At 33.4% G+C, this 19,790-nt stretch overlaps 1 long non-coding RNA gene across 2 annotated transcripts in view; it reads left to right on the top strand.

Annotated features, from left to right (window-relative positions):
* LOC115944620 (uncharacterized) overlaps window positions 1–19,790 on the top strand; it is a 1,151,228-nt gene that overhangs the window by 622,395 nt on the left and 509,043 nt on the right. For both annotated transcript variants that reach the window (XR_014147031.1, XR_004079136.2), the window contains exon 7: window positions 10,951–11,029. This is a non-coding gene — a long non-coding RNA (uncharacterized LOC115944620). The remainder of the gene's footprint in view (window positions 1–10,950; window positions 11,030–19,790) is intronic.

The raw sequence follows: 19,790 nt of genomic DNA, 5'->3' as shown, positions 1-19,790 counted from the left end.
CACATTCTGCATGGAGCACTGGGTGTTATGCACAATGAATCATGGAACACTTCATCTAAAACTAATGATGTAATGTATGGGGATTAACATAAGAATAAAAAAATAATTTAAAAAAATGTAAATATAACAACATGTTTATTTAGAATATGAATTTCATTAAAGAGGGGTAGCTTAGATAGAGGTGAAAGTGCCACTGGTTTCCATGAAAGTTTATTGGTAAAATCTTGACTAGGGAAGAAAAGCAACACATCCTATTCCTAGCTCAGCCAAATACACTAAGGTACTTTGTATAATATCAAGATCTATCCCTTCATGGTCACTGAGAACCCATAAAATTATTTTAGACCTCGTGAGACTCTTCCACATTACATTTCACTGTGGGTCTTTCACTTTAGTATTTTAAAATTTCAAGATTTACTTTGCTCTTAGCATTAAATTCTCATTAGTTTTCCTGTTTTTTGCTCATTTTCTCTGTGATATGGGTAATGTTAAAAGAGTAACTCAGGTAAAGTAACACACAGCTTCTAGCTCCTATGATGATACAGGAAGAAAGTAATTCTCTTGCAGAAGAGTCTTTGAAAGAATAGTGAAAAAGGAGTGCCGTGTATTAAAAAACATTTAGTGAGCATGAAATCTGAAATAAGTTTTTTGGTTTGTTTTATTCATAAAAATTGTTGTTTGGTTAATGTGTGGAAATACTGTATTATGAAAATTTTAATTAAAAATTTAGTAAGCCCATGGGGAAGGTTAACCATCTAACTTCCAGGTCTTCATATAGAAATGATGATAAAAACATCTCAACAAAGCCGTAATTTTTTGTGTGTGTCAGAGTGCATTTCAGAACATGGTAAAAATAAAGCTGAGTTTTTACCAGGCAAAAATATTTTCATCCTTTTCATGGTTAGTATAATGCTGCTGCATTTTTAAACTTGTTATAGAGATCCATTAAATTTTACTGCTGAAATTGAGGAAGGAAAATTATACACATGGGGTCTTTAACAGGTTTTGTGTCTAACAGCTTTGACACTATCCCACTGATTTTTGTCCCTGCCCTGATGGGTAGTCTTGAGAAGTGCCTGTTTTCTGGAGTCTAATGTCACAGCAATTAAATTCCCACAGGAAGCAGTAGCTTTAGGAGATGTGATTAGATTGGAGACACTGATGCTTGTTTTGATTTTGAAAATGCATCATCGATCAAGGCTACTGATTTCAGCAACTGCTCTTGCTGAGGGGAGGCGTGGGCTTAGCTTCTGCCTTTATATTTCACTGTGGGGAAAATGAAGTCTTCTCTGCCTGTCAAGCCTTTACTCTGATACAAGGCCAATGCCTTTAGCAGATAATCCCCCAAATGTCAAATAACCTTTATTTCCCAGAGGTCATGTTGATCTTTTTCTTCTCATTCTGACCTCAGAACAGACCTATTCATTTTACATCTGACATCAGACCATGAGAAAACAGAGTAAGTTTTAGCTTTTTTCCAGGGATTGTTGGGATGCTTTTTGTTGTTGCTGTTACTGTTCTCCCCAGCCCCACCGCCAGCCACCGAAGAAATGTGTTGTGTGTGTGTGTATATGTGTGTATGTATGCATGTTATTGTTCAAGGCATAGCAGAGAAATCCTAAGCACTTCATTTAAGTTAACCAATTTTTGGAAACAAGGGAAAGCATCAGTGATAGGAGGTAGTCTCTAAATAAAATTAATTAATCAGCAAGTTTCTTGTTAATAGGCAAGATTTTCTTCTCCAGCCACCATTTTGGGACAGATTCCTCTCTTCCATGATTACCAACCCCCTAAATCCCATAAGATATTCTTAAAGGCCCTGCACATCTGAAAATGAAGTTAAATGATTCTACTCATAATATTGAATGCATGTTTATTCACACAAAACTGTCCCCTAATAGAGGTGACTCTATCATATATTGATGTTTAATTGTCAGAGTAACATATACAATGAATATGTATGTAATATGAATTGTGGAATCAAATGATTATCTGACCAATAATATAAGTTTACCAATCCATACTATTGAAAATCCCATAGCTTTCCCTTAAAAGACCCTCAAAATTATTATTTTTTACTTCAAATGCCAAATTATCCTAAGGTTAATGTTTGTCTCAATATTATTTCAACATTATTTTGGAAAGAAAAACTCAAAAAGTTAAAAACTCATTTTTTTGTTGTTTCCAAAATAAAGAATGTTGAGGAAAAGTACTAGTTTAAATAAGTCAGCCCTTCCTAAAATTATTTATATTGCATTAAAATATATATTCTTCCTTATATGAAAACAAAAAAGAGTAATACACTTCTCAAAAAAATAAAAAAGAGTAATATACTTTTAAAATGAGGATAATACATGATTAAGCTTCAATAATTGGGTCCCCCATCAAGTTTTGTGATTTTAGGAAATATACATAATCTTGTTAATCCTCAATTGCTTTACCTGCAAATGGGGATTATAATAATACTTAACTCACAAGGTTGTTGTGAGGATATAATTAGATATACATGTAAATCACTGTAATTGAGTGAATGCTACATAGTAAGAGGGCAATAAATATTAGTGCCTGCTAGGCTAGCTGTTGAAATATAATTTTTAAGGTATCATATCTGTAGATATTACTTTGCTCTAAGAACTGATCTTTGGTCTCTCATTCATAAGTGTTTTCTTGGGTGCCAACTACAGGTGAGCAACGTGCTGGGAGCTTAGATTACAAACTAAGTTAAGACAAATTAGGAACCAAGAGTTTGGAATGGGACAAAGAATGGTGCACACACTCAAACACACAGCAGTGGAGAGCTTTGATACATACTGTGGCAACATTATGGAGGAACATGCGCAGTGATCTGGGCCCCTAGCCCTTTCTACACAAATGATGACAATCAGTGACACAGAGGATGAAGAGGTATGGATCATGGTGATTGACTTGGAAGTATAATCAAAACAAAGAACTACTAGCATGATCAAATGCACAGAGGTAGAAATAGCATAGTGCAGGGCTGTAACTAAATGCACTGGATGAGAGCTAGGAAGGTAGGCAAGAGAAGGATCAATCATTGAGGACCTTGCATGTTCTAAGATGCTCTGACATTATTTTCTGGATGATAGGTGGCTAATAAGCAGCTAAGAAATATCGTCAAACTTTGCATTTTAAATAGACCATTCTAGCAACAATGCAAGTATGCATTTACTTAGGGCCTCTGAGAAGAATTTAGGCTGGGTTCTTAATCTTTGTAGCAGAAGATGATTTAGGTCAAGAACTTGACAGAGAGGTTAAATTAGTATATCAGGCCCATTGTTTTGAAGGGAGCTAATCCAGATGCCCTTTTTCCCACAGTACATATACCATGAATGCTCCTCCCACTCATCAGATACTATCACTACTTCCCCTCAAACCACCTCCATAATTAACTATTTTCAGGGATGCCACCACAAGAAAACTGAGGTGTGTGTGTGTGTTTAATTTCTCAGACTCTTTTGAAGTGCATTGATATTGCTGTATTTAAACCTAAATCAGTTGGGCAGAAGGAGTAGGCTGCACTTAGAGACAACTACTACCAGATTGGGGAGGGTTTCTTCTGTGTCTTCTGTTACTCTGCAGCCACAGCTGACTTCAGGGATCAGATTTTAAGAGTAAAGGAAGATGAGAATATTCCATTTCTGCTGGTTCATAATGAATCAGATTTAGGAGATAAAAAGAAGGTTTCTGTAGAGGAGGTAAAGACCAGAGCCAATGAGTGGAATGTTAGCTATGTGGAAACGTCTGCTAAAATGTGAACTTACGTTGACAAAGTATTTTTTGATTTAATAAGGGAAAGTTGAGCAAGAAAGATGGAAGACCTCTGAAATGGAATTTACTGTGGTTCTGATTATGTACACCTGAGATGTGCCTGGCCCAGCCATCTGGGCTTACATGGTTCGTACCATAAATACCTCTGAGGGGCCTGCGGTCTGTGTCTGGAAAGTGCCCACCCTAGTGGTTCAGTCCAACTTCCAGGTTCCCAGGTTCATGAGGCCCTAGATCACCTTCTTCTCAGTGCATTTGTCCCCCAACACTCCTTGCACTTCTGGGTCAGCTCGGCCTTAACCTGCTTGCTTACTCGGTGTCCAGGCCTTCCCAGTTGTCACTGCCCCATGAGTTTGGTCTCAGCCTAATATTCTAGAGAATATTGCTTAGAATGATGCTGCATATGCACACAAATATAAATATGCATGAAATTTGCAAACAATGAAAATCCCAACTAAAGAAGAAAAAGACTAAAGATTTTGTGCCATGAGAAAAATAAATAGGATGAAGTGAGTTGATAATTGAAATCATTAAGGTTGCACTGATACTGAAAATGAGACTCATTTATCAAAAACACATTAAAGAAGTCATGTTAGCATGTGGTCAAGAACTTTTCATGGATATGACACCAAATTTTGATCAATGCAAAACATTTATTGTTTTTTTTTTTTAAAGATTTTATTTTATTTATTTGACAGAAAGAGAGAGAGACACAGCTAGAGAGGGAACACAAGCAGGGGGAGTGGGAGAGGGAGAAGCAGGCTCCCGGCTGAGCAGAGAGCCCGATGCGGGGCTCGATCCCAGGACCCCGGGATCATGACCTGAGCCGAAGGCAGATGCTTAACGACTGAGCCACCCAGGCGCCCCAACATTTATTGTTTTTACCCACTCCGTATATGTTAGTTTCTAGCAATGTTTGCCATGTATGAGGATGAACAGAATGGTTTGAAATAACAAACAGAGTTTAATGATCTCAGGATTCTGTGAGAACTTTACCTCTTGGGTTTAATAGAAAAGTCAAGACATGAAACACTTATATCAAAGTCCGTGTACAATCCTGAAATAGTGACAAAATAAATTGTGTGATATTCTTGAATATTTTATCTATTATTAAAAAGGTATTCAGTAATACTACAGGCATCATTTTTAGTATTGATTTGATTATGCCAAACTGACTATTTTTTTCACAGTATCATTTATTTAATATATGCTATTGAAAAAGATGCTGCAACACATGTATGTGTTTATATAAACATATATAGACATGTATAGACATATACATATATACACATAGCCAATATATATACATACTCAATACATATATATAAATATACTCAAATATGTGTGTTTTTTATATATTCATATACATATCCAAGGATATTGGCAGTTTTTTCAAACAACAGGTATTTTCAAATGAGGGTATTCTCTAAACAATGAAGCCATTTTAAAAGAAATATTTAACTGGGGCTTATTAATAGGATGAAGAGGAAACAAAAGTACATTGAAACTATGGGATTGTTCCTCATAAAATGGGAACATTGATGTTATTCAGATATAGTAATAGGTATATCTACTCAAGTTTATGAGAGCATATTACAAGGCAGTGACTTATTTATTAGCAAAGAAATAGTATGTGTTTGCAGACCTAGGATAGTTTCATTTTGTTGACTACTCAAGTAACTTCTGCAAAAACATTTTTTTTTTTTTCCTGGGCATGTGGAGACAATTGATTCAAATAAATGATTTGCAATCATAAAAGCAATCACTGGTCGAGATTCTGCTTCTTTATGTGGCTTTTTTGTGTGTGTGTTATTTTCTTTTTTTGTATTGACATTTTAGGTGATGTTGACTTCTATTTAAATGTAATAATTCTAAAATTGTAGGTCATAATAGGCATCAAAGTTAAGAAAAAAAGAGGAGGGAAGGATGGAAGGAGGGAGGCGAATGGGAGGAAAGGGAGGAAAGAAGGAATGAGAGAGTGAGAAAGGAGAGAGAAATTGAAAGAAAAAAATAGAAAAAATAAAATATGAAAATGACATTTTCCAATAAATAGCTTTTACATGCAATGCACATGTTTTTAAGTAAGTATTATATCACAGGAAAAATACTGTAAGCTTAAGTACAGTCTCAGGATTGTCAGGGAAACTGATTAATTTTGCTCTCATTCCCATTTTCTCAACAATCTTTGTCTTCAGAGTGGATAAATGCAGTGTCACTCTGGGTTCGCTTGGCAATCTTAAAATTGTCACAAGAATGAATTGGGTGCCGTTTTCTCTTCTTGTTACAATCTTTGTCATGAGCTCTCACAGACCTTTTAATGCTTGATATGCTCTCATTCTCATTACATATTCTCATTCCCATAACAAAGATTATAATGAAAGAAGAAAATGTCATAAAATTAATCCATTCTCATAACAGTCTGTAACGAGGGCAGAAAATTGAGCAAAATTAATCCGTTCTCATAACAATCTGAAGATTGTAATGAGAACAGAAAATGGCATGAAATTTATCCTTCTTTTGACAATCTTTAAATTGTACCAGGGCAGGAATGGGGTACAAGATTAACAAGCCCTTGGGACAAAGGCTCTAACTAGAACTGAAAATCATACAAAATTAATTTGGGTATGTGTGTGTGTGTGTGTGTGTGTGTGTGTGTGTGTTTGAGAAAGGCCTAAAAGCCTGAAATTGTAATGTTTGGTGCCATTGGGATACCATATTAAGATCAGTACCTATTTTAATTTGCCTTAAAATACTAGAACCTGACACCTTTGCTAAGATAGTGAATTAAAACAAATATGGATGTTCACTCTTCAAGTAGACCCGGAGGGCAAAACTGTTTTAGTAAGTAGGATAGTAAAGAAAGTGGAATTTGTTATTGAATTCATGAGTTTATGAATAACCCATTTGTTATCCAATAACTTTAATTTAAACATCTTCTTTTAAAATGAATAACACAGTAGATGTAGTCTAATGTTGAGCAACAGTTGTATGACCTCGGATTTTAATTCATTTGTATGCACAACTGGCCCATGTGCTTCTATGTATGCAGGCTACAGTGGCTCATTTCCACTAGCATACATCTGTGGTCAAATAGCCAGATTTTTGGTTTTACACTAACATTTTTTATAGTTTATCTATTGTATAATTTCTTCACTTAGTCACTTAATGAATTGAATTTATGATTGCCTTTCAGAACGTTTTTGTTTTAAATATCCTCAATTTCTGAAAGGAAACTAAGGTCAAACAATACTTGCATAGACTGCAAATCTATTCAAGCAGAACATGAACAGCTTTTTATTTGCCTTTATAATTGAAGTATAAACAATGTAATGAATTAATTTGCTAATTATTCTTACTTATGAGGGCACACATATTTGTGTGTAGAATGGATTTTAAAAATACTTATTTAGCACCGATGTTAAAACATCCATTATAAATGGATTTATGAATATATTCACACTTTACAAAAATTATAAACTTTTTTTCCATAAGTACAGGACCTATTACAAACAAGCAATAATTTCAATTGCTTAAACAAGAGCCTATCATTTTAAAGGTATGTATTAGGAACTAATAATGAATGGCAATAATATTAAATACTTCATAAGTTTTATTTTTATAGCATCAAAATGAAAAATCTCATTTATATATTGTTTTCCCTCTTTTAAAACTGTACCTCCAGTAACATTTGAGAAAATTGCAAGTATATCAATGAAATTGCAATAAATTATTGGGATGCAAACCTATTTTGTGGTATTTTCCTGATACTTTAAAAGGAAATATCTACTTGAAAACCCTCATACTTATGTATAATGGTATCACTGCTTGAAAATGCATTATTGAACATCACTTGTCTTAAGCATCAAAGGTAGTATTCCAATAAATTGGAGGTATGATTAGCACGTTTAAAAAATATCCTTTTTTAAGCTGCACTATTAGGTTTTTCATATGCAGAGCCTAGCTATGAATGATTTGCTAAACTCTTTCTTCTGTTTCTTTTGTTGACAAGAAAATATATACTACTGTAACTACAATTAAGAGTGGTTTTTTTGATAAAAATAAAATTAGAGTCTAGGTCAAGTAAGTAAATCTAGACATGGTCATGGTGCCATATTTTGAGAAATTTGCAAGGCCTGGGTTTAAATTGCCACCCATTTTTCTACATCCAGAAGAAAGATAAATATAGTGATTCATAGTACTTGTGAAACCTTCAGAAAGTAAACCTTTTGCTTCATGGAAAAATGAGAAATTTGGGAGGTGGCACTTTTCATCATCAACAAAAGCTATTTTTGCAGACCAAAGAAGAAATGAAAAACTTTTCATTTATTTAGCTGTTCCTGGAAAGGTTGTAAAAGGTCCTATCATGAAAGACGAAAAGGAAGAGCTGTTCACAGAAAGCTTTTAAAGAACAAACATCATAAGCTCAGATTCATATGGTAGGTGGAATATTGTAGGAAGGTGCAGGGGGCAAAAGCACCAGGATGTGATCCCAGAAAGAGGAGCCTCTTCTCTGTACTTTTTCCATTGTTCCCACCTTTTATATACTTAGCTATAGGTATGTTCCAATTTAATGTACTATTCTGTGTGGAAATCCAGGTTTCAAAAAAATGTGAGTGGAAGTTCTCTTTTAAATTAGTTTTATTAAATAGTACACCATGGGGCAGCTTTACAGAGTATACTCATATAATTCCAATGCAATATGTGCCATTATCAAAATGTGTTCATCATTCATGGTAGGCTTTTTCAAATTGTACTGGTATGCTACACCAAAGTCTTTGTATCTGAATATATTGATACATACTACCAATAACAATATACCTCATTGTTATTGTTTTATGAAGTAAATATAGCCATTTCTAACATGGGCAAAATTAAATATTTTCATTATATTATAGCATAATCATTAAAAAAACTTTCATGTGAAATATATGGAGAATGTTTTGTGTTTTTACCAATCATATGAGAATTCCTTTGCAGTGGGAGAAACTCCAAGAGACTGTGGTAACCATAGTGGCAGGTGAAATGGAGCCTTGGAGAAGAAAAAAGGGAGTTGTTAATACAGGGAGGAGTGGAAGGCAGAGCACTGTGCAAGGAAAGGATGGGCAGAGAATAGAAAAGCTCCCGGTGACAGTGGTGATAAAGGATTTGTGAGCCTAATTAAAGTGTTTGTTCTGTATATACGATGAAAATATTTTCCTCTAGGCATCTACAAAATAGTAAATAATTTATATATTGCTCTCTAATTCACCTGTATAAACAGAATTTTGCTTTGGAAGCTTGAAGAACTGGATAAACTAATACTGATGATACTGAGTTATACATGTGAGGAATGGAGCAAGATAATTCATATCTTATATTTAGCTAGTGGATAGAGATTTTACCAAAATAGAGACAATTAGACTTGGGATGTGGCTGTTTCTTTAGTAATGGTTGTCTCTCCAAACTTTGTCAGTCTGGGAGTATAGATATGATCCAAGATAATGAATAGATTATTTACTAGGTGGTATTGAGAACTTCCCATCCAATTTCTCAGAGACCCCTTATCATTGAAGTTACTCCAGCTCCTACATTTCCTAAGCATAGCAAACCATTGCTCCATCCCAAGAAGACCTTGCCAGGTGGGTCAGTATCCACCCACCATTGCAAATGGAAGGGGTCATCATCTCCAGCCCTAGATAATGCTTGTGTACCACTGGTGTTAACTCTTTACTGTGGAAACTGTGTTCCCCAGAAAACACAGTCACTTTTCTCTAGTATCCAACTATGGATGAGCCTGTCCATCTGCCTATCATTTTACTTTTGATGATGATTCTGAAATGTCTGTAATCATCTTCATGTTTCTCAAGGACCTAATCTGCTAAAGCCTAGCCTCTAAGGCAGAAAATTGCATTCTGATTCTTATGCTATTTCGGCATTTCTTTTTTTCCCCCACACCATTTTGTCTCCCATTTTAGATTACTTGACAGTAGTGCCAGAGGTTCCCATTGAGTTCCTTTAGTTTATCCTGTTCTGTACCAAAATTTTATTTTTATTTTTATTTTTTTCCTATTCACCAACACCTCTCTTGAATTATATTTAGATTTTATGCTCCCCTGTTAACTCTCAAACTGAGATCTATAAACTTTATAATTTATGTGTTAAATCCCTAGATTTGAATACTGTGAATCAAAACCCATTGAAAAGGTATAATTGTACATGCCCTCCCACCAAATAAAATTCAATATAATATATTCATCCAGTAAAGTGATCACAGTTTGTTTTGTTTTGTTTTGTTTTGTTTGTTTGTTTTGTTTTGTTTTTTAGCAACACTAAAATCATGAAGTGGTTCTGCACTGTGTCTAGTAGTAGTATAGGTAATTTCCTTTGGTTTCACTGATCATGTGCAGCATGGCAGTGAAAATTCATTTTAATAAGAATGAGACAGGTGACATATTGAGTCTAGCAAGCAACATGAATGGAGAGAAAATGCTTTGTTTAGACATAGAAGAAAAATACCACTTTATATGTAGGCATTTATTTAGCCTTTATTTTAGACTTTTTAACAATTGTATCCTGTCACTTCTGACAGCTGTTTCTTACAAGAAAAGCCTGTCTTAGAAACTAGTCCTGAGTCCTAATAGCTCTGTGACTTTGTATAATACTTTATAAAAGATAAGAAAATAAGCATGGGAACTACAACTGAAATTAGGAATGAGAAAGTCTCAGTTGGATGGAGGTGGGTCACACTTTAAAAAAAATAAAGAGAGGGATCATTTTTTATTTGAGCCTCAACATGTTTTCAGGTTCTGTTATAAAGCCAAAAGTGTAACAAAAAAATTTTTTCTCAGTAGTAGAATATAAGTTGATTTTGGTGGTAGGTAGTTTTAAGGTAATTGCACTGAGTGACATTCTTAAGTATATTTCTACTAATAACCAATAAAATTTATATTCCTTAGAGAACTATCTTGACCATTATGACAAAATATTTTTCCAGAACTTTGTTTTAAAATCTGTTAATCAACAAGGTAATAGAATACTTATTTATTAACAAAACAAGTATGTGTGTGCATATAAAGGAAATGTTCACACAATAATACACTTCATTTATTTGCTTTTTTTAAATAGCTTTGAGATAATAAAAAGAATTATTTTTTCTATTCGATAATTTCCTCTCTGTTCTTCTAGGTACAGTGGAAGTCCAGGTTATTTCAGAGTCAACTTCACCAGTGAATGAAAGAGAAAGAACAAAGGAGAGAGGGAAACAGTGAGTATAATGTTGAACCTTGTAATAACTTGCACCTAGGAAGTATAAATATAATGAGATTTTGCCTAGACATAATGATCTGCTATAAGTGGGGGGCTTAGATTTTGCACATTAGACATAAAAGAATTAAAATATTTAGATGAGCATAAATTACTTAAAGTGGTAATTTATTGTTTTCTATCTTGATTTGTACAATTTGGGAATTATACAAAGAGAAGAAGATGAAACCATGACTAATGTTGACAGCTGGTCTCATTTATTTTTGATGCAGACCCAAAAGGCTTGCAAAGTTTCATATTTCTAAAGCTGTATTTAGTATGTTTCCTTCTGGGTAGTTCAGGTCTCCTCTTCCTCCAAAAATAGTCTTTGTATAGCAGAGGAACTATTGTTGGATCTCCTCCTATTTCTATACAAGCCTCTTACCCCAGCTGCCACTGCTGTCGTCCTTACAGAAAAGTGTAAGGCCACAATGAAGACAGTATCCAGAATTTAGTTAACATGTGGAGGCAACATCCCTCTGTTTTATTTCTGAAGAAACCTAGACATTTTATTGAAACACTATGTAAGTTATGCTTTAAGAATTTTCATAAAGTTTAAATGTTTTTAAAACAATGCTAGTATTGGTATCAATGTATCAAATGTGAAACTGATAATGAATCACAAAAAGTATTACACTTAATATTTAGGGAGAAGAATCTTGGGTTGCACTTCAGTTTTACTTTCTACTATAGTATTTCTTTAGTTTTAAGCCTGTTCATCATTTTTAAAGAAAACAGATCTTCACTAATAAACTAATGTTTTAGTGTTTAACTCTTGTAAAACTGAGAATCAATGAAAATCTTAGGGAAATAATTTTATTTATGATTGCCTAAATTATTGCTTAGCTTAATCATGTGAACTAGTTAATTTATACTGATTATAAGCAAAGGAATATTGTAATGATAAATTGGAATATATCTTATTCATTATTTTACTTCCATGGTATAATCAAGAAAACATCTTTAAGAGGGAATTTTTATTTTAGCTTTTCCTTGTAGAGCCTTCTCTATAGCTTTAGGTGCTCATATTTAACCTTCATGTTGTAGTTGGCCTCAACAGATTTTCCTATTAAAAATAGTTCATTTAAAAATAATGCAAATAGTATATGTAAATATATTTTAAAATTAAATAATATATGCATATATAGAGTAAAAATTGTGTTGGTGAGAGATTCCATTGAAATTTTATTCAATCATGTACATCATACATATGTACATACATATGGTATCATATTATGCTGTTTTTTAAAATTTTCATTTAATATGTCATGTGGACAAAAGATTGAATATGATAATAATATGTGGAAAATTTGTTTGAGGTTTTGTTTTGTTTTTTTTTTTTAAGTGGGTTGCTGTTCCGGTTACTATTGCTGTGTAAAAATTGTCTCCAAAACTTAAACGCTTAAAGCAATAATAATTGTTACTTCTCAGTTTCTTTGGGTTAGGAATTTGGGAATGTACTACCAGCGTATTCTGGATTCAGGTCTCTTTTGAAATTTTAGTTAGATGGTGGATGGAGCTGGAATAGCTGGTGATTGGAGAAGCCAGGGGCTTGGCTAGACATCTCTTTTTTATTTAGTTTCTGGGATGTGATCTCTCTGTCCTGGACCATCCTGTGAGTCCTCTCAGCATGGTGGCGTGAAGACAGACTGCCTACATGACAGCTCAGAGCTCCACTGTTAGTGCTTACATGATCAAGTCAGAAGCTGAATCGCCTCTTATGATCTAGCTTTGGAAGTCATACAACATCATTTCCATCCTATTCTTTCTGATGATACAGTCACAGATATAATTATTCTGTCTGTGGGTAGGATGATCATCAATCCTGTTTTGCTTTGAGACAGTCCTGGTGTTAGGTTAAAATCCCACCTCCTGGGAACCCCTAGGGCAGTTAGTCATCCTACTCTTAGTTAACAGAAAACTATTTAAGTTTAATAAATTCCTTTAGTAAATTTCAGCAGGGTTTTATTTTATGGTTATTGATTTTAGGGTTCTGTATAGCCAACCTTTACCTCCAGTGTTATATTCTAGAAGAATGATTGTTTTGCTTTAATTTGGCTTTTAATCTATAATTACTTTTTGTGTTGTGGTATAAAGGAGGAGGTAAGGTTTATTTTCTTCCATATAATTTATTTATTTAATTTATTGAAGAGATCATTTTCCTCCAACAAATATATATATAAATAAATATATATATAACATATATATATAAAATGTGATTTTTTTTACATGATTTCCACTGCCATAATTAGTGGAAATGTCTTGATGTCTTGAACTATGATACTAAAAGTCCTTCACCTTTGTGCTCTTATTATTCAGTATCGCTTTGGTTATTCTAGATCCTTTACATTTCCTTGTAGATTTTATAATCTCCTTGTGGATTAAAAAAATGTACCTAGGATTGTGTTGAAACTACATATCAGTTTGGACAAAATGGGCATTATAAATAGACTCAGTCATTTAATCCACTAATGTGGTTTTGATGTACATTGATTTAGTTATTGAGTTTTTCTCAGTACTTCTCTGTATTTTCCAGTTTCAAGGTCTTGCTTATTTTCATTATATAATTTCCAGATATTTGATATTGATATTTTTATAGAGAAGTGTAACTGATTTTTTCATTTCATTTTTTCTTGCTTATGTTTGTATATGTATGTGAATATATGATTTTTTGTATGTACGTATGTTGTATTTATATTTTTCACATTATGTTTGGGAACCTTCCTAAATTTACTTATTATTGTCAATATCTTATATTTAGATTATTTTGTATTCTCTGTGTAAAATTTATGTCATCTAAAGTAAAACTAAGCTAGTTTCTTTCTTTTTTTTAACCATAATTTTTGTGTTTTTTTTTCTAACCTGATTTTGAAAGCTAAAATGTTCAGTAAAATTTGAATAGTAGTGTTACAGTGCATCTAATTTTTATCTAATTTTGGTCTAAATTTTAACAGTGTATCTAATTAATGAGAAAGCAGTCAACATGTTATCTTTCAGTGTAATATTAGAGACAGATATATTTGGTAGATTCTCTTAGTTATAGTTTTAAAAATGTATTTGCTATGCCCAGTTTCATGAGAATAAAATTTTTAACCGTGAAATGGTACTGGATTTTATTTAGCAAATAATATTTCTAGCTCTTTGATTTTGTCCTTTATTCTGTTAACATGGTAAATAAAAAGGAATGGTTTTCCATAAATAAATCCCACTTTATTATCATGTATTAACCATTTGATACATCATCTGGATTAAATTTGCTGTGATTTTAGAATTTTCATGTCAATGTTCATGGGAATATCTTTTTCCTGATTTTTCTTCCTAATGTCCTTGTCAGGTTATGGTATCAGCATTATGCTGGTTATATAAAATGAGATAGAAAGTGTTGCTTATTTTTCTATTCTATGGGAGATTTTTGGGGGACATTTGGTATTATTTCTTCCTTAAATATTTTGAAAAATGCATCAGTGGAACTATCTGACCCAGTTATTTTCTTTTTGACAAGGATTTTACGTATGGATTAAATTTATTTTACAGATATAATATTATTCAGATTTTCTATTTATTTTGTATTAGTACTGGTAAATTGAATTTCTAAGACATTTGCTTAGTTTATTAAAAATTCTCAAAAAAATAAAAAATTAAAATTAAAAAATAAAAATAAAAATTCTAAGCTATTGACATAAAGTTATATGTAATTACCTGTTATTATATTTTTAGTATTTATAGTTGTGATGTCCCTATTTCCATTTTCATTACTGGAATTTGTGTAGTCTCTTTTATTCTGATCTCCTCTGTTAGGTGTTTATCAATTTTATAATTCTTTTTGAATATCTATCAATTGGCTCTACTGATTTTTTTTCTATTGTATGTCTGGTTTTGTTCTTTGATATTTCCTCTTTTAATTTTTTTTTTCTTTCCTCTTTTATACTTTGGCTTTAATTTACTATTCTTTTTCTCACTGATTGAGTTGGAAGCTTAGGTAATTTACTTTTAGTCTTTTCTCAGTAATATGTGCTTTTTAAGCTATAAATTTGGTACATGACACAAGTTTTGATATGTTTTATTTTCATTGTCATTCAGCTCAAAAGATTTCTTAATTTCTTTTTTTTTTTTTTAAAGATTTTATTTATTTATTTGAGAGAGAGAGAATGAGAGAGAGCACATGAGAGGGGGGAGGTTCAGAGGGAGAAGCAGACTCCCTGCCAAGCAGGGAGCCCGATGCGGGATTCGATCCAGGGACTCCAGGATCATGACCTGAGCCGAAGGCAGTCGCTTAACCAACTGAGCCACCCAGGCGCCCGATTTCTTAATTTCTATTGTGTCTTTTTTTTGGGGGGGAGGGGTTCCTTAATTTCTAAACCCTGCAAAAAATATAGTAGTTATTCTACTGTGTACTACATTGTACAATTTTTATTTTTAACTACTTAGAGTTTCTTTATGGCTTAAGTTAAGATCTGCTTTTATAAATGTTCTATGTGCACTTTAGAAGAATCTTTTTTCTACCATATGGGCATAATGTTCTGTAAGTATCAGAGTAAATTATTAAATTATATTGTAAAAATCTTTCTTATCAATATGTTTAATTTGCATCGCCTCTGGTATTGAAAGGTAAATGTTAAAATCTCCAGACAGAATGGTGGCTGGCAGGGCGCCTGGGTGGCTCAGATGGTTAGACGTCTGCCTTCAGCTCGGGTGATGATCCCGGGGTCCTGGGATCGAGCCCCACATCCGGCTCCTGGCTCAGCCGGGAGTCTGCTTCTCCCATTGCTCATGCTCTCTCTCTCTCTGTGTCTCTGTGTCTCAAATGAATAAATAAAATCTTTAAAAAAAAAAAAAAGAATGGTGGCTGGCTTTCTCTCTCTCTGAGTTGTTTTCAAACTGTATGTTTTGTTGCGTTCAAAATTGAATTTGTATGTCTTTTTGTCGAATTAAGCCATTTATCAGTATAGAATATTTTCTTTATATCCAATGAACTTCTTGCTTTAAGGATTATTTTATCCAATCATATTAGTAGCACCCACTTTGATTTCCAGTGTTCACATGGTAAATATTTCTCTATCCATTTGCTTTCAGCTTAATTGTGTCTTCATATTTAGAGTGGACTGTGTGTGTGCATGTGTGTGTGTAATAGTTTTTTAATCTGGTGATCTTTGATTTTTACTAGGAGTTTTAATATCATTTAATTTAATGTAATTGGTAATTGAATTTTACTTGGAGTTTTAATATCATTTAATTTAATTTAATTGGTAATTGAATTGGTTTAAGTCTACCATATTGCTCCTCTTTTGAATTTGTCCCAACTGTTCTTTGTTTAGTCAGATTTTTTTTTATTTAATCAGTTTTTAAATTACCATTTTATCATCTTTTAGCTTTTGTTTGTGCTTACTTCTGTTGTTCTGTTAATTATAATATTCATTTTTTAATTTATTAAAAACTACATTAAAGCAATACATGAGCCACTTCCCAAATGTTGCCACAAGTAGGCTCCATTTACCCTTTATGTACCATTTGTTCTATTCCTATCTTATGTTTTACTATTATATATGTTACAAATTCCACAATAAATTCTTATTGTTACTTTAAGATGTCAATATTTATTATAGTTATCAATTTATTTACTATTTTTGGAAACTTCCAGTCTTTCTTAAAGGTTTATGATTTCATCTGGGATTCTTTACCTTTAGCATAAATAACTACTTCTAGTATTTCTTAGAGTTCATATCTGTTGGAGACAAATTCTTTCAGTTTTTCTCTTTTTTATAAAATCTTAATTTTGCCTTTGTTTTTGAATAGTATTTTATTGTCATGTTATATCTTTCAATACCTTAAACCTGTAATTCTATTGTATTCTGCCTTTTACAGTTTATGTTGAAAAGCCAGCTTTCAATGGTATTTTTAAAGTAATTTGTCTTTTTATTCTTTCATCTGCTTTTAAGTATTTTCAATCTGTATTTGTTTTGTTTTTCTTTTTGTTTTTTTGTTAACAATCTGTAATTTTCTTTGTAGTTTTCTAGCTTTATGGTCACTGAATTGCTTGAATCTGTGGTTTTATATCTTTCATCAGCTTTAGAAAATTCCTAGTCATTTTTCTTCAATATTTTTTCCAATATTCTCTTTTTCCTTCTCTTATACCTCAACTATGTATATTATAAATATTTTGAGCACTTCTTTGTATATCTTTTGTTCTTCCCCTTTTCCTATCTTTTTTCTCCATGTTTCAGTTTGAATATCTCTGTTGATCTCTTTTTGAAATCCCTAATCCTATCTTCTGTTGGTTACAGGCATCTGTTGAACCCTTCCATCAAGACCTTAACTTCAGGTAGTTATATATTGGTACTTAATAGGGTACAGATTAGATTCTTAAACTATTGATTCTAAATATATTTTGAAGTTATTTCTCTTTTCATTCATTCTTTCCATATTTTATCTCATTTTACTTAGTGTATTAATCACATTATCTGAGATCTTTGCCCGTCACACCCAATATGTGAATCATCTCTGGTTCTGCTGCTGTTCACTAATAAACATAACTAGTAAATTTTTAAAAAGATTTTGACATTTTAATTTCTTCCTAATATAAGTCACTTTTTGCATGCTTGGAAGCAGAATCAAATTAAGGCTGTCCAGTCCTCTAGGGATCCAGGCCAAGTCTTGTGATCTTCAACAGAATAACATCATAATACAAAGTGCTAACAATGGGGTTATAAACTCTAATTAATTGCCACTTATTTATATTTTTCCCTTAGTAAACAGCCAAAAGCCCAGATCTTAAAGGCACATTATATACAGAACATCTCGATCTGTAGAGGACAGGATCACCCAAATTATATTCTTGGACAAATTATTGGTAAACCTGATCAGAGCTAGCCAAGGATTAATGAGCAGGAATTTTTATATTTTGAAAACTTGCTCTGAGGTTTAGAAAAAAAGTTCTGATTGCTATTAATAAGAAAGCAAGTAAAAAAATATTACAGATGCATCCACACCAATATTTAATTTTGCCAGGATCTTCAACTAGAACACAAAGTTAGAGATAAATATAGAGAATAAAATACTTCAATATTTTCAAAATAAATTACCCAACTGCCACCTGTGTCTGTCCCTCCCCAGATGTGATGATCTAAGCACTGGATATGGAGTGCTGGAATGCGGTGCAGAAATCCATAGCTAGCAATTTTTTGTTTGCTAAATTTATGTATTATATATTATAGAATCCTGGATTTTTGTTTTTTCTAAAAATTATTAAATTGTCTTCTGTCATGCACTTAAAAATTTATTGTTAATTACCTTGAATCCTTTAAGTCTTTATTTAATATTTTTAGGACAGGTTATCTTAGGTTCTCCTTTTTTCAGTGTTGAAAATATCACCCCTTGGGTGTGCTTTTTATTTACAGTTAATGGTCTTTCTAGAATTTCAGTTAAAGGTCCAAGATGGTCACCAGGGTCACTCCATTCTGGCTGGTCTTGAAATCCAAACTTCATTTCTTAGCTCTATATTGCCTCTAAAATATTTTCACATTTTCCTGGCCTCTAAGTGGCTATGTTCTACTAAGCATGCACAAATATCAAAGACTTTTTCTCTGAGGCCTTTTCCTTTCTAAGACTCTATCCCCTCAAATGTCACTTGTCTAAACAACTTTGAAATGTAGTATCTGTCACCTCTGCCAGCTGAGATCTCTCTTCTTGTGGGTTCTCTTTCCCCACAGTATGATCTGGACTGTTCTTTCTTTCTTTTTTTTTTTTTAAGATTCTATTTATTTGACAGAGAGAGAGACAGCGAGAGCAGGAACACAAGCAGGGAGAGTGGGAGAGGGAGAAGGAGACTCCCCACCGGGCAGGGAGCCCGACGTGGGACTCGATCCCAGGACCCTGGGATCACGACCTGAGCCGAAGGCAGACGCCCAACGACTGAGCCACCCAGGCGCCCCTGGACTGTTCTTTCAAGGAGAAAACTATTGTGAATATTGGCCTCATCCTTTTGTGGCCCAAAGTTAATTACTGCCCAATGCCTAAAAAGAATTTCTTTATATATTTTGTTAGTTTTTAAAGTATTATTTTTCTGGGGCGCCTGGGTGGCTCAGTCGTTAAGCGTCTGCCTTCGGCTCAGGTCATGATCCCCGGGTCCTGGGATTGAGCCCCGCATCAGGCTCCCTGCTCCGCGGGAAGCCCACTTCTCCCTCTCCCACTCCCCTGCTTGTGTTTCCTCTCTCACTGTGTCTCTCTGTGTCAAATAAATAAATAAAATCCTAAAAAAAAATAAAATATTATTTTTCCCTTCTCCCCCTCTTCCTCCTCCTCCTCTTCTTCTACTTCCTCTCCCTCCTCCTCTTCTTCCTCCTCTTTCTTCTTTTCCTCTTCCTCCTCCTCCCTTTCCACCCTTTCTCTTGTGAGAGAAATAAACCTGATACTGGCTTCTAGATCATGACTGGAACTGTAAGTTCTTTGGGTGAAAGTTAATAACAATTTTCTTCTTCATTCATATGGAATTGGCAAGATTAGTAGTTTTACCCAAGGCACAGATCACAATCAGACATGAGAAGTTCCTTTCTGTATGTGGAAGGTATCTGTTAGTTCAGGTGCCTCATTCCCTGTCCAGCAAATTTAGGTTCAGTTCTCCGCATAGAATCAGACTTTGTCCCTAACAGTTTAAACTTTAATTCTCCCCTAGGCATTATAAGAGGCACTGCCAAAATTTTTCATGGTCTCTGTACCTTCATGTTCTC

Source organism: Leptonychotes weddellii, chromosome 7 (genome assembly GCF_054177405.1).
Source record: "Leptonychotes weddellii isolate Sample4059 chromosome 7, ASM5417740v2, whole genome shotgun sequence".
Classification (NCBI taxonomy): domain Eukaryota; kingdom Metazoa; phylum Chordata; class Mammalia; order Carnivora; family Phocidae; genus Leptonychotes; species Leptonychotes weddellii.
Note: the sequence above shows the minus strand (reverse complement) of the source record. Positions and strands in the feature narration are given on the sequence as shown.